This window comes from Phocoena sinus, chromosome 1 (genome assembly GCF_008692025.1).
Source record: "Phocoena sinus isolate mPhoSin1 chromosome 1, mPhoSin1.pri, whole genome shotgun sequence".
Lineage (NCBI taxonomy): Eukaryota > Metazoa > Chordata > Mammalia > Artiodactyla > Phocoenidae > Phocoena > Phocoena sinus.
This window is the reverse complement of record NC_045763.1, coordinates 77,910,956-77,936,160: the sequence shown is the minus strand read 5'-3', so window position 1 is coordinate 77,936,160 and position 25,205 is coordinate 77,910,956. Positions and strand designations below refer to the sequence as shown.

The following is a 25,205-nucleotide window of genomic DNA, read 5'->3' as shown; positions in this document are numbered from 1 at the left end:
GATGTTGAAAATTCCACAGAGTCCTTTCTCTATGTTATTGCATTGCAATCTCAAAACCCCCGTGTAAAGTGTCAATATCTCTAGAGGCATACTACAGTACGTTTAGCCACTCTCAGACAATAGCATTGCAACAGTAATTAATTTATGAAATTTATCTTTAATTATATTGTTAGCTGAATTCTGACTCTCAATAGAGCTAGGAGCCAGGCAAAATACGTTTTGATGGAAGGAAGGAGTTATCAGTTATGCTCTGCAAACTCAAGTCCTTTTTGCAAAGAAGCTATATATAAATTAATTCAATTATTTAACTAGAAAAATTGGTCCAGACTATTTCTGATGGAAGTAGAATAAGGCAGGGAGAGAATAATAATAATCCTGGTTCGAGTCTTGCCTGGCCATCCACCAGCTATACAACAGCAGGCAGTTCAGCCTCGCTAAGCCTCCACTTCTCCTGTGTTACGTAAGAACAATCATGTGTGATCTCAGTTTGGATTCCCCCAAGGGCAAATCTTGAGTCAAGAATGGGGAGCAAGTTTGGGTGGTAATCCCTGGGACCACTGGAGAAGTGAGATGGGAGGGGGGGAAAATCAGTCCAAGTGGCTTCAGTGAGGGGTTCCCACTGTGGTCACTGCTTTCAACCCCTGTGAGGACCCTTTGGGACACTGTGGGAACTTGCTTCAGAATTGTCCCAGCAAAGGGAAAGGAAGCTGGGGGGATTTATACAGGAATTCCCATTCTTCCAAGGTTGAGGGTTGTTCCTGGGCCAAGGATTCATGGGTACTTCCCGCTTAGCCCCCAACTAGGCTGAGGATCTTCCCATGAGGCCAGAGCACATGTCAGGCAGAGAGACACCGCCATCACGCAGGAGACCAGACTGCCCACAGGAGGCTTCCTGGGGTGGAGCAAGGAGATGGAGATGGGCACCAAAGGTGTCTGTCACACACAGAGCCACTTCATACAGCTGCTGAGGAAAGTCATGGAGGATAATGTGAATGTGATTCTTAGCGTAACATCAGGCACATGAGAAAGAGCCAATGTCAGTCGCTGTGATTGTCATTATTGCTACTTTTTTTTTTTTTAATTAAGGTGGACCTAAGCTTACTGTCACAGCAGAGGGTTCAGGGAGCCACGAGAGAGCCAGAAGCCCCTGGGTAGGTCTGAGAACAGAAGCCATAAGAATTCAGAAGAGTGAAAATAGTACAACCGTGAGGGTGTCAAAAGCAACCTTCATGTCCTTCCGAGTTCTGCCTCCTTGATCCTGGGGGACACTGGTGGGTCAGCTTAGCCAGATCTCTAAAGAGAACCAGAGAAGAAAAATAAGTCTGCATGTCCTTGCTACCAGCCTTCCAAGGTAGAAGCACACCTGGCAGTGGAAAATCCCAACCCCCTGGCTGGGACAAGAACTATCTGACTGCAGAAGGAAGCGCAGTAAATATTTCTGGTTTAACCTGGGCTACATGACAGCTTCTCTGAAGTTTTACTTCAACTTGAGGCCCAATTCAACTGGCATGAATCCCCACAAATTAACTCCCAGGGAAAACACAGCCATTTGAGAAGAGAACTGACACCTTTTGCAAAAGAGAAGAACCTTCAGTCCGGTACATGCAGGATGACTGTCTTCGACTGAGGTGAGATATAATAGATCCAGGTGAACCCCCATCGACAGGCACAGTGGCCTCGATAGCTGAATCCATCACCATTCCCCCTGTGCATGTTGTGCTTCTACCCACCTTGTATATGGAACACGGCTCACAAAAGGAAACTGTTTTGTTTGGCAGGTGGAAAATCATTTCAATTGTGCTATTTTTCTGTTTACTCGAATAAATATAAAGATGCTTTTCTTTTCTGCAAAGGATTGTTATTGCTATTTGAATCTATGTTGCTTCCAAAACAAACATCTTACTTTTAGTTCAGAGAAGAGCATTCTATTCCACAGAGGAGTGATATTCTTTAGAAGGCTGGTGGGAAACTTGTAGAATATTGAAAGGATAAGACTAATTCCAGAATAATCAACCTGGAAACTTTGTTTTCTGACCTCTAATAACTATGAACAGTCCCTCCCATAGGATGTACTATGGGAGTGACTGGAACATGAAGGATTGGCCTATCCAAAGCCAAGGGTGGTCCAGTCCCTCTCTAAATCCACAACTGATCTTACAAGACTATTCTCAGAGCTGTCCATCTCTCTTTCTCTCTGCCTATACAGAGCCGTGTCTTCCCCTATAAGCCCACTTCTGCTTCCAGTTGTGTTCTGTGGAAATCTCACTCCCTCTCTGATGAGCAGGTGCTTACTGAGACCTGGACCAGATCTTAAATTACAATGAGTCTCATGGAAAAATTACTGGATTCACTTGTGGCTTCCTTCTACCATCCCACCATTCAAGTCCCAACTCCTGCAGGGAGCCGTATCTACCAGCTGTCTGTGTCATTGCCTGGCCAAATGTCTCTAGGATTTCTTTTAGTCTGATTTTGCTTTTATCCTTCCAATCCATGAAATGGATGCTAACTTACATAAGAAAAGTCGATAAGTAAATATGTTCTTGTTATTGACCAGCCTCTCTCTCTTTTGTCTCTTTTAGGAGTCAACATGATTATCATCCGCTTCAAAACAAGTGACAATTGGGCTTCCCTGGTGGCGCAGTGGTTGAGAGTCCGCCTGCCGATGCAGGGGACACGGGTTCGTGTCCCGGTCCGGGAAGATCCCACATGCCGCGGAGCGGCTGGGCCCGTGAGCCATGGCCGCTGAGCCTGCGCGTCCGGAGCCTGTGCTCCGCAACGGGAGAGGCCACAACAATGAGAGGCCCGCGTACCGCAAAACAAACAAAAAAAGTGACAATTAATGAGTGTATTATCCTGTGCCATTCTCCAAACGCAATGAGGGCAACAGCATTATCCCCATTTTAAACAGGAGGAATCTGGAACTTGGAAAGTTAAGTAACTGACCAAACCATTTACAGCTAGACAGGGCAGCACTGTCAGATTTAACCCAAGAATCTGCATAGTTTGTGTTTTAAACCACCACGTACTTCTGCCTTCCACCATCTGATTAGGCTGTGGAGTCCTGGGGGACCATCTACAATAGCACATATGCAGATCTTCTATTAATAAAGGCTGAAACCTTAATATCTTCCACGTGTGGTGCGCCATACATTTACACAGCCCCTTCCACATGCATTCTCTTATTGAATTTGAATGGTAACAATCACGATAGGGATCAGTCAGGCACAAGTCTGCTTTCTCTGCTTAAAATAGAAAACTTGAAATTCAACATTCCCTATCCACAAGAACAGCCAATAAGTGACATCTACTTAGCATCGTTCTTTTTTTTTCCTCTCCCGTCAGGGTACAGGCTTCTATCACACATCGTATCCCTCTTTTTCGTTTTGCCGCTATAGAAGCAGAATGTTGTTTCCTCTAAGAAAAGCGTTCCCCTGATGGAAGTGACACGCCCGTATTAATGGAGGAATAAAAGTCTCACGATTGAAACCTAGTTAGAACCTGCAGAATTTATAACTCAGCAGCAAAAATTTTCTCTTTGCAGAAAACTGGGACATAATCAAGGCTTTCAATGGAGGGCAGAAAAGGGAAATCACAGAAAATCAATTCAGTATTTTTGGGGTGTGGAATGGAGATAAAGGAAATGTTCTCTCAATGATTTTGTGGGCAGAGAGATATGATAATTGTTTTCCTCTTTAAGGCCAGGACTTCTCCTCAGTTCGTGGTGTGACCTTGCTGTGTCTTTCTGTGGTCTGATCCTGTTTCCCCCAGTAACTTTAAGAATATAATCACATACTGGTAAAGAGCTCAGTGCAAACACTGAATGACTTGGATCACCATCACAACACTGCCACTCATTAGTGTTCTGACCTAAAGCAAGTTCTTTAATAGACTTTCAAAGTCCATTTCCCCATCTGTAAAATGGGGATAATAAATCTGCCTCAAAAGATTGTTGTCAAATTAAATAAGAATCCAAAGCACTTAACGTGACTGATAGAAAGTCTTTAGCAAACTAGAGCTACTAATACATGCAATATTCTTTTTTAAAAATCATTTTAAAAGTCCTGTTTTGCTCAGTCTATTAAGTATCCTGTAGTCTAGTGATGACAAATACTAATAAAGATTGTAAGTTATAGCAGTTGGGTTAAATGATACACTTGATACACTGTGACATAATAAAAGGACACCCAGATCTCAATGTCTTAGCACAATCAAGTTTTGTTTCTCACCAATGGCGAGTCCAAAGTGGGGTTTCCTGGTTAGACACACTCCTGGGTTGTCCTTCTTCAGGTGGTGACTCGGGGACCCAGCCATCTACTGCCAAGGGGCTTCCTCCAGCTCTCTTGTGTCTTCCATTTGTTGGTTTTCAGCCACTTAAGGGAGGAGAGAGAGAGGCTAGAAGTCCATGTAACATGTTCTATGGTCACCCACATCCTGGTCTCTAGTCCTTAGTCACGTGACCCCTATCTAGACACACAGGGCTGGGAAATGCTGCTTAGCTGGGTGCCCAGGAAGGAGGGGAGAAGCAGATATGGGTTAACATTGCTAGAAAGGATCAGGAGAATCATTTCACTTTTAATTTTGATACAAGTAGGACTTATTTTTTGGAGGCATGTATGAAGAAGAGATTATATTAGTCACTTTACATTAGAAACATTTCATCAGAAAACAAAACTTCATGGATCAGAGGCCAAATTGCAAAGGGGATAGAAGTGTGATTTTGATCTTTTCCTGACTTATCTCTCCTCTGCTCCCCCTTCTTAATCAGTGTCTTTCTCTGTCTTCTACCCTCCCAGACCCCCACCATAGGGCTCCATATAATGTTTCATATTTCAGACAGTGATGTCCGTTAAAATATGCCTTATTTCCTCAGAGCCATATTGTCTGATAGGTGACAGCTAATTAATCTGATAAAGTAATTCACGCAGCTAGAATAACGATGATTGTGGGAATTGTGTTACTAGGCCCAAGTAACCTGTACTTTTAATAGGTTCCTTCCAGCCAGAGACAATGGATTAACCCAAACAAATTGGTCTAATGGTAAGAACTGTTCAAATGTGAGAATCTTAGTCATGATGGCAGCTCAAAGAGGACACATGTAGCAGGAGCTGCTCTGATAGAAACCTTGGACACCTTAACTTTGTTCCCTTTTACTTAACATTTGTCTTAACTGGGCTGGTGAATTATGTAACTGTAAAACTGTTTTTTAAATTAAATTTAATTTTTTATTTTATATTGGAGTATAGTTGATTTACAATGTTGTGTTAGTTTCAGGTGTACAGCAAAGTGATTCAGTAATATATACACATATATCCACTCTTTTTCAGGTTCTTTTCCTATATAGGTTATTAGAGAATATTGAGTATAGTTCTCTGTGCTATACAATAGGTCCTTCTTGCCTATTTATTTTATATACAGTAGTATGTATATGTTAATCCCAAACTCCTAATTTATCCCTCCCCCCCAGTCTTTCCCCTTTGGTAACCACAAGTTTGTTCTTGAAGTCTGAATCTGTTTCTGTTTTGTAAATAAGTTCATTTGTAACATTTTTTTTTTTAGATTCCACATGTAAGTGATATCATATAATATTTGTCTCTCTGACTTATTTCACTTAGTATGATAATCTCTAGGTCCATGTTTCTGCACATGGGATTATTTCATTCTCTTTATGGCTAAGTAATATTCCATTGTGTATATGTACCACATCTTCTTTATCCATTCCTCTGTCAATGGACATTTAGGTTGCTTCCATGTCTTGGCTATTGTAAATAGTGCTGCTATGAACATTGGGGTGCATGTATCTTTTCAAATTATGGTTTGCTCCATATATATGCCCAGGAGTGGGATTGCTAGATCATATGGTAGAATGTTTTGATACTAGGCTGAATCATTTAGTTGGAAAGGCTTCTTAGAAAAGCACTACATATTTAGGAAAGAATTTTCTGTAGCTACACAAGATTCCTTATATCACGCCCTTTCCTTTCTAAATATGGAAATCCAGCTCCCTGGAAGAGTAGCAAAAGTCAATGACTCCATGGAGGTCATAGCCATCATCATAATTGTGTTCAGGAATTAAAATCCCTCACTGACTCTTGATTGGGAAGAATCACATTATGTCCACTTCTTCCTGAACCCAGGGTATTGTGGGGATTTGGTTTTGGTTTTGGTTTGGTTTTTGCATATGTGCAAAAGCAAAGGTTTTTATGGTAAATGTCAATGAAGTAACCCAAGCCCCTTCAGCAGGAATTGTTTCCCTGTGAGTAGGTTCATAAACGGGCAATTTCTGGCTTCCATGCCCTGAGTGTGAAGAATAGATCTGCTCTTTCTGATGTCGTAAGGTGGGAGATGGACCTTTGCAGGCTCGTTCACAGTATGAAGGCCACTCTGGAGAAGATCTACTGTCACTCCTTTAAGAAATCGGAAGCAAGGAGTGGGAGGAAAAGCAAGACTCTGCGACCGGGGTGGCTGTACACAGAACCACCCTCCTCAAGAGTGTCGAAGGACCCCAATTCCCAGGGACTGTCCCTGAGGTCGGCTCTCATATCCAGTGCCCTTTCCCTTCCTTGACACTTACTGACTGTTGAACTTTTCAGTGACCCACTGAGTTAAAGATAAACACCCCTATGCTAGAGAAGGAGACTCTTGGATACAGAAAAAGAAACGACTTTCCCAGGATCATATTGAATACAACGACTACTCATGGGGACCTCGTCTTGCATCTCTCTAACCAGCCAGTCTTCACATCCCAGAGCTCTTATATGATTGGCTCTCAGCAGGCAGCAAAAGGCAACCTTGTTCCCACAACAGGATTAATGAAGAGGGAACACACGTTGCAGATAAATCTGAGTTCAGAGCTGGCCTGGCCGTGCACTAGCCATGTGACTTTGCAAAGTCCCCTGTGGCCTCCAAGCCTCAGTCTCTTCCTCTTAGCATGGGGGTCCACAGGGGTAATTGTAAGGATCATGTGAGCTGACATGTGTGAATGTCCGGCATCTGGAAATCATTGGCATCCAGAAGCATTAATAGCTGATGATGATACTTTAATTTTTTAAAGTTTATTAGACCCCCTCCTGGATATACTGCCCAGGCTGGGGCTGGCCTACAAGAAATAGGATACATATGTGCTCTTGATGGGCTTAAAAAGCTAGTTGGAAGGAGAGGCTATATGAAACAGCAAAAGAGTACCTTTTCAGTGCTAAATGAATGGAATATAAAATTAGTAAAATCAGAAATAAGAAGCAGCAGTAATAAGTAGAAGTGTCAGGGAAATTAAGGTCGTTTTGGGAGAGAGTTTGAGACAGACACTAGAGGAGAAATATTTTGCCCACTCCAGGGGAAGTGGCCTGAGCAGCAACGGTGAGACTTACATATTTAACAAGAAACTCTCAGTTAACTCAAGTGATTGACTCTTTGATGGCGGATTCCAGACTCAATTAACAAGACACTCAGATTGCCTTTTGAGAGTCGCTTCCTGACGCCCTGCAAGTTATGTTTTGCAAAGGTCTAGCCCCCTATCTGGAAGTCCGGCCCTGCCACAAAAGATCAGCTAAGGTCACAAAGGACCTTTCAGAGTGAGGCGGTATGAAGGGTCAAATGACTTAACTCGCTCTTCCAAGGGCCCACATCATCCGAGTAAAGCTCACTAAAATAAATACGCACAGCAAGTGCACAGTGTCCAGCTCTTGATCTTTTAATAGGTGTTGGCAAGACAGATGCGAACTCTCTACGATGGTCATTTCCATCCTTTGTTTCTGAGGGCTAAGCCCTACCCTTATCACTCAACCCAGGGCAGAGTTGGCCACCCGCTCATGAGCCGCTGACTCATGCAGACGTATGTCCTGAGCAAGCAGAGCGTCTCAGACTCTCATGGGAACACATGTCATGGGGACATTTCATTAACATGCAAAGTCTGGTTCAATAAGTCTGAGGTGAGGCCTGAGATTCTGTATCTCTGACAGGCTCCCGGGTGATACAAGGCTGCCTCTCCAGAGGCCACATTGAGAGGAGCAATTGGATCCCGTCCAGGTGGTTTGGGGGTCATGTTTGTGAGGACTGGTGGAGAACCACTGCTCTTCCATGACCAGGGGACCCCCGAATCCCTGAGGGGTAGTCCTGTTCGGATGCACTGTTGTGCAGGCGCTCCAGGCTGCATTCCCGGGGAGGACCGCCATGGCCAGGATCGCCGTGGCCAGGAGACGTCCCTTAAGTGTCCGGTAGCCTGTGACTAGAACACCTGAGACCAAAGGGACACCTATTCCCAGACCACTGAGGTGTGAGGTCATGGAAACCTCCACCATGCTCACAGGGCCCCTTCTTTGTGGAGGTCAGGAGATTCCCCCATATGCCTTAAACCTACAGACCAGGCCTGGTTCTGTCTGTGGAAACTTCCTCTGAAGGACTGAGTAGTTCCACGCAGAGAGAAATAAGGCAAGAGGGGCAGCAGGAGCTCAGAGTTCCCTCCCTTGGGGGGCTTTAAGTCCTGCTTTGAGTGATGCTGTTGGGAGGACGAGGGCAGATCATCTTAAGGCCTGCCTGTAGTCAAAAGAGAGCTTTGGAAGTGAAATGTTCCCACGGCTTTAAAGGCTCTGAGAGAGCAGTGCCTGGCTTTCCCCACGGACACAGTGACACACTGTGATCCAACAGCTGCATGCTTCCCACTGTCAGCACGGGTCATAGTCACTAAAGGCCCCCAGGTAGTACTGCTTTTGTCCAGGACCCCCCTTCTATGCCTATAACACTGAAACTACCTGACATCGTAACCTTTATATGAATTTCTTCTAGACAGCATTTAAAAACACCCAAATCTTTCTTGACCTTTACATTTTAGCAGAGTTTTTTTTTTCCTTAAATTGATGTTACAATAATTTTTTGAAGCTGTGGCATTTTTAAAGCTACTTCAAGAGGAACTTCACTTTCCCTTACCCATCCTATTTGAGACCAATCATTAATCATGAAGGGAAGGCACCAAGGACTCAAAACCAGCTTTATTATGTTTTCATGTTTGTGACATTTTCTTTCTATCAGCTAGTGGGAAGTTCCTACACTTTTTGTTTATTATCTACAAGTTGTAGAATTTGTTTTCCAGGTTCCAGCCCTCTTCCATCTCCTTCCACACCCTCCTCTATCATGACCCCGGCTTCTGAGAGGGCCTTTAGATTGGGGTCTGCAGAGAATGGCCAATGGATACATCTTAATCTTGTAAAATATGAATCCATTTTGTCTTGGGTAAAACAGACTTTTCTGCCTGTCAAGAAAACTCAGCTGTCATATTCCAATCTATTTTTTTTTCCCATAAGGGCAACTCTTATAGAGGGACTGTAAAATGATGGATCCACATTTGCATAAAGGTTTAGGTCAGAGGTCACAAAAAACTGAGGCCCCTAAGGCCACTGTTCTGCCTGGCTATAGTCAGGTAGATCTGATAGCAGTGGCACCTTCTAAACCAGGGGTTCTTAACCTGGAGTTCATGGATACAGCTGTATGCATAGTAGAATTCAGATGGCCATGAACTTGGATGGGAAAAAAATTGCATCTTTTATTAATTTCTAACTGAAATTTATCATTTTATTCAATTATGAATACAGGCAAGAAACTACTGTGGTATTGGCAAGCATGGCTTCACTGCGTCACCAATGGAAGTCATGGGTGTTTTCATATCACATCACAGTTGTTGTAGATATCTTGAAAAATTGCATATATTTACCACTACATGAAAATATGGTAGTTATTAGTTTGGCTGCTAGAACTTGTTATTTAATACATTAATAAAGAAGCACATATATTACTATCTCATACATTTGTGCGTTTTTTAATACTTTGATAATTATATTTCTATGTAATTGGTTTCCTTTGTAGTTCTATGCATTTTATGTTATGCGTTTTAAAACATTATTCTGAGAAGGGTCCATAAGTTTCACCAGATTCCAAAGGGGTTCATGGCACACACAAAAATATGGGTAAGAAGCCTGACTTAAGAGTCCCAGTTTGCCAGTGTCAAAGTGGCCATGTCATTCATTTTTGTAACATTCCTAATGCTTGTAGGAATTTGAGTTGACTTGCTTAAGTTTAGGGATATTTTTGAAGAATTTTTCTTTATATTAGGAGGTATGTGCTTAATCACAGGTGGTATCATAGTCATTTATTCATTTTATTATTCATTTATTTAAAATATCCCTAATGACCTTTTTTTAAGCTTTCTGTCAGCTACTGTGAGAGATTATCAAATGAAAAGACATTGTCCCTGCCTCCAAGATCTTGGACTCCAATAAGAAGTTTATCATTCCTATGAACTCCTTATTAAATTATAAGTGTTCTGTACTGTTATTCCCACCACTAGCAAGATCTTTCACCCTCTTCTAGAAAGTTTGAGGACTTTCATCCAATAGCCATTTATTAAGTATCAGTTGGAGGTGTGGACAAGGGAGATAGATGTCTCTAGATGACTCTCAATTTTCTAGCTTGAGTCTCCCAGTGGAGAATGCTACCTTTCAACAAGAAACAGAATGTGTGTGAGGGGAGGGAGGAGATCATGCTTCCTGGGGAAGGAGATTGTTGAGTTTTGACCTTGATGAACTTGAGGTTGTGTGATTATAGTTGGATATGTGGATCCAAAGCTTAGAAAAAGTCTGGATTCAAAATCTAAATATGGGAACCATCAGCTGTACAGGTGGTTAGAAAAACCACTGGCAGGGATGAGATTGCTCTTTTACCATGCAAACATGCATCCTTTGAGGACTTTTATGTGGCTAAAACAATGACAGGTGTATAGTAAGTAACTTCCCAACCCCCATTCCTCCATGGAACAGTACACAGTAACTTTGGAACTATGAAATCTCTGTGCAAAACCATATTCTCAATATTAGCTTAAGACAATGCCAAGAATGCTAAAAAAACCCCAAATATATATATATATATATACACATACGTATAGTGAGTAAAAAGAGAAAAAGAAACAAATTCTATGCCCTTCTGCCCCTCCCAACTCCTACCACAGAGCTTTGCTGCAAGCAAAGGCAGACCAATAAAAACTGCTAGGAATATAGAAGAAGGACACAGGCAATGGGGCCTTAAGGAAAGTTGGAGAGGACACTAGGAAGATTAAACAGAACTGAACATCCTAAAGGATATTTCAAAGTTTGTGCCTTTGAAAGGGTAGGCAACTCCTTTAGAACCAGACACACAGTTTAAGGAGGTACACACAGTTTAAATGAGCAAGTATGATTTAAAAGAACAGTCTTTGGGGCTTCCCTGGTGGCGCAGTGGTTGAGAGTCCGCCTGCCGATGCAGGGGACACGGGTTCGTGCCCCGGTCCGGGAAGATCCCACATGCCACGGAGAGGCTGGGTCCGTGAGCCATGGCCGCTGAGCCTGCGCGTCCAGAGCCTGTGCTCCGCAACGGGAGAGGCCACAACAGTGAGAGGCCCGCGTACCGCAAAAAAAAAAAAAAAGAACAGTCTTTCAAACACATAGCTTCTGGAAGAGAAAAAATAAAAGAGGAAAGAAAAAAAAAGGAAGGAAAAAGAGTCCTTTAGCAATTAGGTAGTAAGGCAGAAATGAAGAAAAATGTAGGGTCCTGCAAGAAAAAATACATCAACAAAATTAGTGGACTCACAATCCTCCTCCACCACCAAAACAAACAAAACCTGCTAAAGTAGTTGAACTTTAATAGATCAAGAGTGAAGAGTGCCTTTTAACCAAGACCATGTAAAGCATTCCAGTATCACAAAAAGTAAAATCAGGACAATAAAATCCAAAAAGGACTATTGTAGAATGAATTTACACACAAATCAACTGAGAAAAATCCAACCACCCTCTTCCAAAAAAAAAGATAAAAAACAAAACAAAAATAAAACATGAAGCAGAAGGAAACTTTACGTTTACATTCCAAATCAAATTAAATATATCATAACAAGGATTTAAGGATATGAAAAAAACACTTTAAATTATAAATTCAAACACTGAGAACAGAAATGGACAAGAAAGGTAGGAATGAAAAAATAGCTGATTGAACTCAGGAAAGAAATGGAAGATAAAAAGATGATATTATCTCATAAATAAAGAGGAAATTACAGTGTCCAAGAGGAAATAGACTCAAATGAAAATTTAATAAGGGACATTGAAGAAAGACAGGAAAACAACCAAGAGAATGAAATGACACAAAGGAAGATATAAAGAGGATCAGAGAAAAATAGTGGAAATAGAAGACAGTTAAAGAAGGAATAATATTTGTACTACTGGAATCATAGAGAAGAAAAAGGAAACAAATGAAATGCAACTAGTCTTTAAAATTATAATCCAAAAAATTTTTCCAGAAAGAGAAAAAGGCGTGAATCTTGGTTGAAAAGGTTTAGTAGGTATCTGAGAAAATTAACCAAGAATGATCAAAACTGAGACATATGCCTATAAAACTGTTAGATTTCAAAGACAAAGATAAGATCTTCAAGACCTCTGGACAAAAAGAACAAATACTGTTTTCAAAACTTTTTTTTGCAAAATTAATAATGTCAAGAGAGTTTGGCATCAAAACCAACATACAAAGAAGGCAACAGTGGAGTACCATTTTTTTTTAAGTTTAAGGAAAGAAATTGTGAACAAAGGATTTCATACACAGTCAAGCTGTCCTTCAAATATCAAATTTCAGTATACAAGAACTTATGGAATTCTGTATCCATAGATTGTTCTTAAAGACTCTATGAAAGAATGAGCTGCATCCAACAAAATCATATCAGTCCTTCAACAAAAGGACTGATAGGGAATATTTTAAAATATATAAATGTACATATAACACTAATACAAAGGCTGGGATGAGGGTGAAAGACTAACAGCTGTTGAAAGTAGTTCTCTTATTGCACTATTTCTACAATTTCACAAAGTAGAAATAATGCAATAAAAAATAGGAGAAGGGAAAGAGAAGTGGATATGCTTACATAGCCATGTGGGCATTAAGTGAATTTTAAAGAATCAAAATCCTGATTTGGGGAAAAATTTAACAAAATAAGTAAACCACTGGATAGGGAAAATATACAAATATACAAAAGAAATGAAAATAACAACCATTGAAATGAAAAAAAAATTAATCAAAAGAGACTGAGTTGCAGACCTCTATGCAAATAAATTGAAAAACCCAAACGAAATGGATAACTTCTAGAGAAATACATATTGACCTCATAAGAGTTAGAAAGTTTAAATATATGAATTTCCAGATAAGAAATAAAGAAGTGTACTAAGGAACTCCCCCACAAAAAAAAATCAACTAGCACAGATAATTTTACAGGGAAATTATAGCAAACCTTTAAACACTAGGTAGTCCTAATGCTCTATAAATGACTACACAACATTGAAAATCAAAGAAAACTTTTTAATCCTTTTTAGCATGCAAATATAATACTTATACCTAAACAGATAAAGACAATACAAAGAAAGAAAACTACAGAACAACGACACTCACTAACATTTCAAAGCCACTCATACATTTTTAGGTATTTGGTACAACAGCACATCACTTCCCAGTATCAAAATCTGCAACAGTTTTCTATGGTCACTATAACAAATTACCACAAATGTGGTGGCTGACAACAACAGGAATTTATTTTCTCATAGTTCTGGAAGTGAGAAGTCTGAAATTACAGTGTTGGGAGGGCCATGTGCCCTCCACAGTTTCTGGGAAAATGTGTTCCTTGCCTATTCCAGCTTCTGGTAGCCACCAGCATCCCTTAGCCTGTGACCACATCACTCTAATCTCTGCCTCCATCTTCACGTCACCTCCTCCACTACATAAGTATCTAATCTCACTCTACCTCTCTCTTATGAGCACATTTGTGATGGCATTTAGGCCCCACTTGGATAATGTAGGATAATTTCCTCATCTGAAGATCCTTAATTTAATCATATCTGCAACAATTTTATCATATAAAGTAGCATTTACACGTTCCAGGGATTAGGACCTGATGGCCATTATTCAGGCTACTACACATAATAATGTCTACAGGAGAAAAATGATATGACTATTTCCATAGATGCTGAGAAAGCATTTGACTAAGTTCAACACACATTCATGATAAAACTACTCCAGTATATAAGAATTGACAGATACTTCTTGAAATGATGAATAGTTCTAAAGTCAGTATCATATTTAATGAAGAAACACTAGAGCCATTTCCACTATGATCAGGAACACAAATGCCTATGATTTCTACTACTATTAGCCAATGCAATTAGACCAGAGAAATCAAATAGAGGCATAAGAATGATTAAAGAAGAAGGAAAACTATATTTGCAGGTGATATGATAATATACCTGGAAAACTCCAGAGAGTCAATAATAAAGCTAACCCAAACAATGAAAGAATTTATTGAAGTAGTGGGATATAAAATTAACATATAAAAATCGATACCCTTCATACAAACAAACAATAAATAGGAGAAATAATGGTAAAGAAAACCCATTTACAACAGCGTCAAAATGCAGTATGTACTTATGACTAATTTAACAAGTGTGCAAACCTACAAAAGGAAAAAAATTTAAATACCCCTGAATTACACTAATAAAGCCTGGGACAAATGGAAAGACATCCCCTTTCTTAAATAGGATTATAGCATTATAAAAATATCAGTTCTCCTTAAGTTAATTTATTAATTTATTACAATTCTAGTAAAATACACCTGCAAGCTATTTTCTGGAGTTAGACAATTTGATACTAAAGTTCAAATGGAAAAAAGAAAAAAAACATACAAAAGTAGGTTGAAAAACACTAAAAAAATAATAATAATAATAACTGTGTATGGTGACTAGTCTTACCAGAAATTAAAACATTCTATAAAGCCTTGGTAATTAAAATGGTGTGGAACATGAATAGACAAATAGACTAGAATAGAACAGTTCAGAAATAGCCCCCAATACATATGGAAATTTAGTATATGACAAAAGTGGCATCTCAAATCACTGGGGTAGAGATGAATTTTTTAATAAATAGTCTGAAACAAGCAGGTAGTCATTTGGAAAAGTTAAAATAGATCTATATCTCACATCATATAGTAGATAAACTCCAAGTAGATTAGGGACCTAAATATAAAAACTGAAACAGGACAGTATAAAGGAAAACACAGCTAAATTATTCTGTTCTTTAATCTTGGGAAGAAAAAGGCTTTCTAACTATGGTTTAAAATCAGAGACCAAAGAAAAAAATTGATAAATTTGACTGCATACAAATTAAAAATTTTTGCCTGACAAAAAGCACCATAAACAAAGTCACAGGACAGCTGACAAATAGCAAGAAAATATTTGTAACACATACTAGAAAAAAAGGCTAATATTCCTTACATATAAAGAAATCTTAATTATTAAGGGACAAAAGACAAAAATCCTGATAGAAGAATGAGGAGAAATTCACACACACACACACACACAAAGATTAAAATGGCCTTTGAACATGTGAAAAACTGCTCAAACTCACTCATACTTAAACAAATCCATGTCTCTCATCTAAGAGATTGGTGAAAATTTTTAAATATGGGAATACTTTCTATTAGTTAAGCTTATTGGTGGAGGTATGGGGAAACAGGCACTTCCAAACTTTCCTGGTGGGAATGCAAACTGGTACAGCCCTTCTGGAGGAACATTTGGCAATGTCTAACAAAACTGCATACGCATTTTCTTTCTGACCTAGCAACCCCACTTCTAGGGGACGTATCTCCAACAATGCAAAAGCACATACATTTGAATTTATTCATTGCCTCATTGTTTGTAATTGCAAAACACTGGAAACTAGTTAATTGCCCATATGCGGAAGAGTGCTTGAATAAACTGGTATAGCCATACAATGGAGTACTATGCAACTGTATAAAAGAATGAGCAAAACATCTAAAACTGATGTGGGGTGCTTCCTACAACATATAGTAAGTGAAAAGAAGCAAATCCTCAAAGAGTATATCTCCTTTTCTTAGGTGTCTGCTATTTCATGCAAAAGAAATTCAAGAAGGATAAAGAGAATTTGAATAAACTCAAAGTACATGCCTCAAAATACTTATCAATACAAAGGGAAACATAGTAATTTTATCATGGTGAAACCAGCAGGAGCCACCTTAACCAAGTGATCGAGGTAAATATCACCAATAGTAAGATATATCAGTATCATGAATCCCTTGATATGATGTGCTGAAAAGGGACACAATATCATTTCTGTGGCATTCTTGCAAAAACTGCATAATCTTACCCCAATCATGAGAAAACATGACACAAAGCTAAATTAAAGAATATTTTACAAAATTACTGATCACTGGTCTTCAAAAAGAGCCAGTCATAAAGGACAAGGAAGGACTGAGGAACTGTGACAGATTGGAGGCGAAATGCAGTGTGAGGTCCTGGAGAGGATCCTGGAACCAGAAAATGCTATTTGTAGGAAAATCTGTGAATTTCTAATGAAGCCTGTAGTTTAGTTAATATTATTGTGCTAATTTTAATCTCCTAGTCTTGATAAGTATAATGGTGATAAGAAATATTAACATAAGTAGAAGCAGAGTGAGGGATATAAAGGAACATTTTATAGTGTTTTTTCAACATTTTCTAAGTCTAAAATTAGTTCAAACTAAAATGTTTTAAAGCCCAAATAAATAAATAAATGGATCTCTGAACTTCTATTAAGGGTTTTCTGGAAACCTCCACCTTTTCACAACTCTCCTATAAAAGTTTCAAAACATTTCGGAAACCACATACGATTAATCTTAAACTCACAATGATCAGAAGGGCAGTCTCACACGTTGCAAATTAGTGAAGAGGAGAAAACTAGAAGGGGCACCAGACGAAATGGAGCATGTGAGGGAGAGGTTTGTAAATGACCTCTTTTGTGTTGCTAAATTTACTCCTAACCTGGAATGGGCTACAACCATCACAAGGACACAAAACTCATCAGGTAAATTCAAGGACTTTTTAAGAATGCATCTAACCACCTCCTGTCCAAAACATTCAAGCTTAACCTTTCTCCTGAAAATGCAATCTGCTCTTTCCACCCCTCCCACATACCAGACTCTGAGACCTAGATTGTCACACGAGCAGAACCATCCCCTTGTTCTGATTGAATAGGTTCTTGTCGTTACATTATCAGCTTGAGATCCTAGGGGTATATGGAGATATGCCTATTCATTGCTGAGAGAATTCACACACAATTTCTGTCCTTCACATAACTTTGTCCTTAAAAGCTATTTTTGGAATCCATTTCAATTATGTTTTCCCAACAACCATATTAGGAGATGACTGTTGTTTCTTCATATTAGAAGAAAAAAAAATGAGACAAAGATCTCAAAACAATTAATTGAGGTGCTCACAATAAGAAACATAATGATAACGATAACACCAGATTTAAAGTCTCCAGCCTCTGCACCCTCTTTTTGTCTAGAAAACTGTGCTGCTCTGGCACATGTGTACATGGACCTAATGACCAGAGGAAATCCAGCTGACAGGGCTCTGTCACTCCATTCACAATACAGTGATGTGCTTTGCATTGCTTTATACTTTTCAAAGCCCTTTTCACATATTTAATTTGATCCTCAAAACACATTGTCACATAGGTAGAATAGAAATTTCCTTTTGATAAAGATGTTACGGTCTGAATGTTTGGTGTCCCCCAAAAATCCATATGCTGAAATCCTAACCCCTAAGCTGATGGTATCAGGGAGCTGGCCTTGGGAGGTGATTAGGTCATGAGGGTGGAGGTCTTGTGAACAAGATTAGTGCCCTTATAAAAGAGGTTCCTGAAAGATCCTCCCTTCCCTTCCACCACGCATGGACACAGTCATAAGCTGAGAAATCTATAACCCAGAAGACAGCCTTCACCCAACCATGCTGGTTCCCAGATCTCAGACTTCCAGCCTCCAGAACTTAAAGTGAATTTCTGTTGCTTACAAGCTACCCAGTCTGTGGTATTTTGTTACAGCAGCCTGAACAAAGACAAGTAACACCACACCATTCAATAACACTTTGGGCTTCCCTGGTGGCGCAGTGGTTGAGAGGCCGCCTGCCGATGCAGGGGACACGGGTTCGTGCCCCGGTACGGGAAGATCCCACGTGCCGTGGAGTGGCTGGGCCCGTGAGCCATGGCCACTGAGCCTGCGTGTCCGGAGCCTGTTGCTCCGCAACGGGAGGGGCCACAACAGTGAGAGGCCCGCGTACCGCAAAAAAAAAAAAAAAAAAAAAAAGCCCAGAAAGAATCATGACGTATTTGAGGTAGGAGCCGATTAGGCTTAGGGCGGCTCCCATTACATAAAAGGTTGTATTGAGCCAGCTCCCTCCGCTTTACCTCCTGCCCTAGTATCTCTTAAAGATATGGGGGTTCCCCCTGCATGACCCAGGAGAACTGGGTTTCATAAACAACAGGACTCCAGAGTCACGCTTAACCCTCGAGCGTGCTGCTGCGTTCCATGATATTGCAGAGCCTGACCACGGGTTTATAATAGAAAAAAAAAGAACCAAGAAACTGAAGAGGGAAGGGCTGCAGAGGTGAGTCGGTGCCCAGAGAATGGAGTTCCTCCTGGATCCTGGCTATGCTGAGGATGGGGCCCGGTGGAAAATTCTGGCCACCCCTGTAACAGCCCCATAGCTCAGTTGGACAAAGCTCACTAATCTGGCAGCTGTCACTTTACTTATAGTCACATAAGCAAAATGATTGGTCCTATTGACAGCAGCCTGGACTCCAAGAGTCACACAGGTGTCACGGTCCTGGGCAGGGAGAGCTTCTCCCATCCTCCCTATGGCTCCTGCAATGCAAATTTCAAGGCCTTTTCCTCCAGGGCCGAGGGGATTTGTGTTCGCCTCTGTTTTTATAGGGTTGTGTTTGGGGGAAACTTTCATGTGTGGAAAGCAGCATTCTAATAAATAGTGGCGTGCAGAGTCCTGAAGCTGAAGGTCACAAGGAAGAAACCCAAACCAGTAAACTCGGGGATGTTTTGTCCTGAACTTGTAAATCCAAACAATCTCCCAGTTATGAAATGGAAAGTTTGTGGGGAAAAACAAATGCCTTGGTTATTACAGCGTTACTACATTCATAAAATATATTTCATGGAGGGGGGGTGGGAGTTTACACAGGGGGTAATGAGATTTTTGCCTTATACATTATTTACAACCGCTTAATCCAGGTACTGTGGGTTATTTTTTTATTCCTTCTTTTTCACAGCTACAAAACACTTCAGTATTTCTAATTTATTTCTGCTTACAATACAGATGTTCTCAATTGTGTTTCTAACTACATTTCAACCATTATGATCGCGTTTATTTGTTTGTGTCAGCGCACAAGCAGGGATTGAATGTGCAATACACAATAGTGAGGCTTCGAGAAGCCTGTAAGAGGCCTCTTGTGCTTTAGTTATCAACAAATTAAAGCAGCTTGGCGGCACTAGCTTTATCATCAGTGGTTTTCATCTCCGGATAATTCGCCTGCAGTTGGGTAAGCAGCGCGACAGCCCTCTCTTGGTGCAGAAAGGTTGCACGCCTTAAAACAGCACTTTTCGAGATGACCATTTGGAAGGAACATTTGGAGAACATTTGGGTTATGTCCTCTAACTGAATTTCCAAGCTGTTGGTAACGGGCTAAAGAAAACGCAGTCTGTACTGAATCCTAAGAAAGCAAGAGTGTAAGAGCCTTGAAGGTCATGTGTAAATATTGACATTTTAATTTTATTTAGCATACCAAAGTGGAGCCCTCCAGTTGCTTATCTTGCCATAAAAACCCACCCATCTGCACTGCCCCGCAGATTGTCGGGGAAGATCTGATCTGAGCAGCCGTGGGCACTCCTCCCTGCCTTTGTTAACAAGGCTGAGTTCTGTTTGTGCAAAATCTGAGTCAGAGGGGTGTTCCTCCCCTCTCATCTCCACCGCGGACCGATGCACCTGATTAGATAACAGAAATCTGTGGGCTGAATGTTCATGTAGGGACAGGAAAGCCAAGAGGCAAACGCACTCAGGGAAAACAGCTGCCCGCTCACTCACAGAGTCAAGTCAGGTGTCCAAAACCAAAGTTACTCGAGGAACCAATAACTGGCTAATTTGGCCGGAACACCCTCTTGTGTGTCCTCAGAAGCAGCATGAGGAATAAATGCCAATGTGTCCTCAGGCTTTGTATCCTTCTCACAATCCAGGACTCCACCTGCAGAGCTTAATTTAAACAGGGCCGAATTCTGAAGGTGAGGTACAAGTGATAGCTTGGTCTTCCCACCAACAACAGTGGTTAGGGCTCCCCACACACTTAGCAAGTTCACCAAGATGCTTGAGTGTTAACCGACAATGGCATTGCTTTCCTACACCAGAGCCAAGAGCCCTGCTTATGTAGAACAGCCTGGCAGTTTGATAAGATGCCCGAGGCTCCCATCTCCCTACAGCAAGGTCACTAGAATCATTTTCCTCCTGAGACATAGTGAATGGAAATGCAGGTCCAGCAGATACAAGGAGCCAGTGAGTGAAACATGGAGGAACCAGGGCCACCTCAAGTGGCCTTTGGCCTAAAAGGTTTCTTCTAAGTGGAAAGAAGAAAATTGAATGCGGAAACAAAATGATCTTTGAATGCTTCATAACTCAGGCTCTGACTTACTCAAAAAGGGGGACATGATATTAAAGACCAACACTATTTTCTGCCCTCTGCATTTGAGCTTTGAAGGGTGCTCCTCAAACATTCCTGATCTAGGGCTTCCCTGGTGCCGCAGTGGTTGAGAGTCCGCCTGCCGATGCAGGGGACACAGGTTCGTGCCCCGGTCCGGGAGGATCCCACATGCCGCGGAGCGGCTGGGCCCGTGAGCCATGGCCACTGAGCCTGCGCTTCCGGAGCCTGTGCTCCACGAGAATGGCCACAACAGTGAGAGGCCCGCGTACCTCAAAAAAAAAAAAAAAAAAAAAAAATTCCTGATCTAGCCTCTGTGCCCAAATCAATGTCATGATTTACAATTCACACTATAGTTGAAATATTAACCATCCTTCCTTACTCTAGCCTTGTTAAGTCCTGGCCTGCACAGCTACTGAAATAGTGCAATACATTAAAGCACTCTTAAAGATATGTTGTTTGTTTTGTTTTGTTTTTAAGCAGTACTGAGTGGGCGGAGTCAGTCCCATTCAAAATTCCCAAGCGGGCAAAATGTGTGTCAGTTGGCCCCTTCCTCCTTTGTCTGTGCTTTCCCCTCACCTACTTAGCAAACCTTCCTTTCATTCCCAGTGATGAACTTCCAAGTTCCTTCTAGCTCAACTAGTTCCTTTCAGTCACTGGAACACAAAGCTAATAACTACCTTAATGTACTTGCCTGCAGAAAGTAATCTTTTGTTTTGCAAAAACCAAGAGAATTTTCATTTTAAGGGAAGCAAAGAAAGCCGAAGGAATGACTCTTTGGAGGTAGAAGGTCAGAGACATGACGCTTGGATAAAATATAACTTGGGGCAGAGGAGTATACCCTCAGCATCCCTAAAGTGGATGAAACAGTCAAGTCAGTACCCATCAGGCAGACCTGCTAAATTTCAAGATGGAGACTACCCACCACATTCCCACTGTGACGCTTTAAGCATGGTGTACAGTAAGCTCTACCTACCTACTCAGAACTTAATACTAATTAGTTCTAATTAATCTTATACCTGATTCCTAAATAACTGAACTAAATTAACAGAGTCTAGTTATTCCGGTTATTCTCAAGGCCCTATGGAACAGTGGTTTTAAAAATTCCAGAAATGAATAAAGAAGGCATTGGAGTTGCTCTGAAACATCTAAGTCAGAGTAGCACAATTCATTGTTTTTATACAGAATTTGATTACCTGGTTAGCCCTGATTTGTTTCAGTCTAAAACCTATGATGCTTTCTTTTCAGTTTGGTCTCCTCCACATACTTGAACCTGTAGAGGTGGGAGGGGAGACAAGGAAGACTTGTTTTATTTGAGCTTGTGAAAATAATGGCTGTTATCAAGTTCAATGTCATAAGTTTTCCTCCACAAGAAGGAACAGTATACTTCCTGGTGAGCGATAGTTCTTTAGTACATAGAAATGGTTCCTAATTCTCAGCAGATAGAGCACTTGAGGAAACAGGGGCATTCTCCTAAATCACAAAGAATAACGTGATGGTCAGTATGATTGACTGTTGTAAGCTTTCATAGCTTCTTTCACGCTGAGATCTTGAAATATGGGAAAAGAACAGTGCCGGCTGACCAGGGGAAGCCATTGCTGGGAAAAGGAGCATAAACATCCCCAAATATCCTGGTTTTCCCAGGATAATCATCATTTTCAACATTATTCTGAAAAGTAATAAGGTAATAAGAATAGGAAATTTAGGCTATGTTTACTGGATTCATAAAACATTCCCCTCAAAAGGGGGACATTTTAAATTTTTCATGAAGTTTGAAATCTACAATGGTCTGGCATCATTTCCAGGCATATAGAAGGAATTCATTTTTATTTTCATTTGAATTAGTGTATCCCAAACAGTGTGCACATCAGAAGCACCTGGGAATTATGTGGGGTTTGGGGTTTTTGTTTATTTATTTGCTTGTTTGTTTGGCTTCATAATGTATTTTACTACCCCACCATAAATCTACACTGAAATTGAATTTCGTAATCTGTGTCAAAGAAATATATTCTTAGAATGATTCCCCAAGGAACTTCTGAGACTGACCCCCTAATTCGACAACACTAATATTAACACTTTAACCTTACCTTTGAATGCTGTGATGACCAATTTTCAGATTTAAAACCCACACCTTCTAAATTTGGTGCATGGGGACAAGGAAAGGAGAGAGTGTTTAAGCACTAAAGACAATGTTGACAAAAGCGAACACAGGTTAAGGAAGTTAGAACCCATTATAAAAGGAGCAAAGAACTCTTTCTTCCCATGTCTTCTTTCACTGTGCTCTCTCGATTTTTCTCACAGTATGGCTCCCAGGCCCTCTCCCAATACCTACTCTGTAAGGCTTTTATCCCATGGCCCTTTTACCCTCTCCCCCTGCACATTTGCTTAGTTGATCTTCCCCATCTCCTTGACTCCAACCCCATATATATTTGATTCATGTATTAGTCTGCTCAGGCTGCCATAGCAAGGTACCACAAACTGGGTGGCTTAAACCACAGACATCTATATTCTCACAGTTCTGGAGGCTAGAAGTCTGAGATAAGATGTTGTCAGGGTTGGTTTCCTCTGGGGCCTGTCTCCTTGGCTTATAGATGGCCATCTTCTCCCTGGGTCTTCACATGGTCTTCTTTCTGTGTGTCTCTGTGTCCTAATTTCTTCTTCTTATTAAGACACCATCCATATTGGAATAGGGCTTACCCCAATAACCTCATTTTAATTTATTGCCTCTTTCAAGACATTATCTACAAACACAATCACATTCTGAAGTTAGGGGTCAGGACTCAAAAATGTGAACTTTGGGGACATAGAATTCGGCCCATAACAGCTCTGAATCATCTAACTCTAGACCTACATGACGACTGGCTCGTGTGTTTGAAAATCTCTCACATGAAAATAAGGGACAAGACCTCTGTATTCCTTAAGAGATCAAAACAAGGACCAATGTGTGGAAGATAAAGGTTGAAAGTCTCAGCCCACATAAAGAATTATGTGACAATGAAAGGAATCTAGTTATTAGGGGCTGCAGCCCCTGACAGTGTGTCCCCATCACCAGAAGGGCATGGCGGAGACTGGATGGACCCCTGTTGCTCAGGAAAATCTAGCAGGAGCCTATAAGGTCCCTTTTCCTTCTTTAATAAGATGACTTTAATGAGGAAAATGAGCTCACATGGATTAAATCAAGATGATCAAAATAAAGCAGTAGAAAATCCAAAAAGCCTATGCCTAGATGTGTCTGTAAACATAACATAATCAGATATGAGGAGAAAGGTTCTTCGGAACTCTTAGATTCATCCCTTCCCTGGGGTAATATAACGCAAATAAGGTAAGAGTGTGAACCGTTTCAAAAGTAGTGAGGCCTCAGGTAACACGGGGAAGGCTAGAGCAACTCAGAAATGTCTTTCCCAAGAGAAGATGATCATTCAACACGTGGATGTCCATGGCAATTTAAATGGAGATTTTCCCGCAGAAATCACAAAGATCAGAACCCAGGTGATCTGACACAACAACTCTGCTCTGAGCATCAACGTACGAGGCATGCACACGAAAGCCATTCAGGAGGCCGTTGGGTGGCATGTGTCAGCATCAGCAGGCCAGTTGTTGGAAGACCCTGACTCCAGGACCCATCCTTCCATATATAAGTCCACTGACCTATGGTAAGGCCTTGTCTTCTTTGAACCTCAATTCCTTAATCTGTAAAATGGGAATAATATTACCGATCCTCACAGCAAGTTGTGAGAATTGATGTAATCATATCATTTATGAATTTAACTATGCAATTTAATTCAACTTAACTGTAGAACATGATTCAAATATATGGTATTAATATCATTGCTTTTCTTCTTGCCCAAGGTCACTGCCTATACTGTGTGCTATAAATGCAAGTCATCTTCCCCTTAGATGGAACATGAAAGGTTTCTAGGGACACTCTTTGACAGCACAACTCATTTGGAAAGATGCAGACTTCCTAGACATGGTGGAGAAAATAATCCAGGAGAGGCATTCCTATCCCAAGAGACTACAAGGACATAATCAAAACCAAAAGCTGAAGAATGTACAAAAATGAAGAAATTCCATACATCAGAGAGGCAAGTGATCTTGAGATTCTTTTCATAGATGATACATCCAAACTTTACTCCCCATTAAGCTCTATCTAAGATGCTTATTAAAAATGCAGGGACTTCCCTGACAGTCCAGTAGTTAAGACTCCACAATTCCACTGCAGGAGGTGCGGGTTCAATCCCTGGTCGGGGAACTGAGATCCCACATGCTGCACGGCGTGGCTAGATAAACAAACAAACAAATATGCAGACTCTCCCTTCCTGGAAATCCTCCCCACTACCATCACCCCTGATATTCTAGTTCAGTAGGACAACACTTGGATAAACACTTTCCCGGAGAGTGAATTCAGACTCTCCCAAAAAAACATCTCATGCTTCTTACAACACTATGGAGGCTTTGCAGTATTTACCAAACCTGGGTTCCATGTGCAGTATCTAGGGGTGACCTGGGGTTTCCTTAGCATCTCTCTCCAGCATCTCCAGCTGCCTCCCTCCAAAATATGTCAAAATAAGCATTCAAGCTAAGTAAAGATTTGGTGCTTGCTGGGCAAAGCAGCCTCGAGTCAAGGCCCC

The 25,205-nt window shown here is 40.9% G+C and overlaps 1 long non-coding RNA gene across 1 annotated transcript; it reads right to left on the bottom strand.

Annotated features, from left to right (window-relative positions):
- Positions 1-219: 219 nt before the first annotated feature.
- Positions 220-21,821, bottom strand: LOC116763291. Its single transcript, XR_004352481.1, has 3 exons — positions 21,771-21,821; positions 4,227-4,370; positions 220-1,293 (listed from the first exon to the last, which is right to left on the bottom strand). It is a non-coding gene; the product is annotated as an uncharacterized LOC116763291 (long non-coding RNA).
- Positions 21,822-25,205: the final 3,384 nt, after the last annotated feature.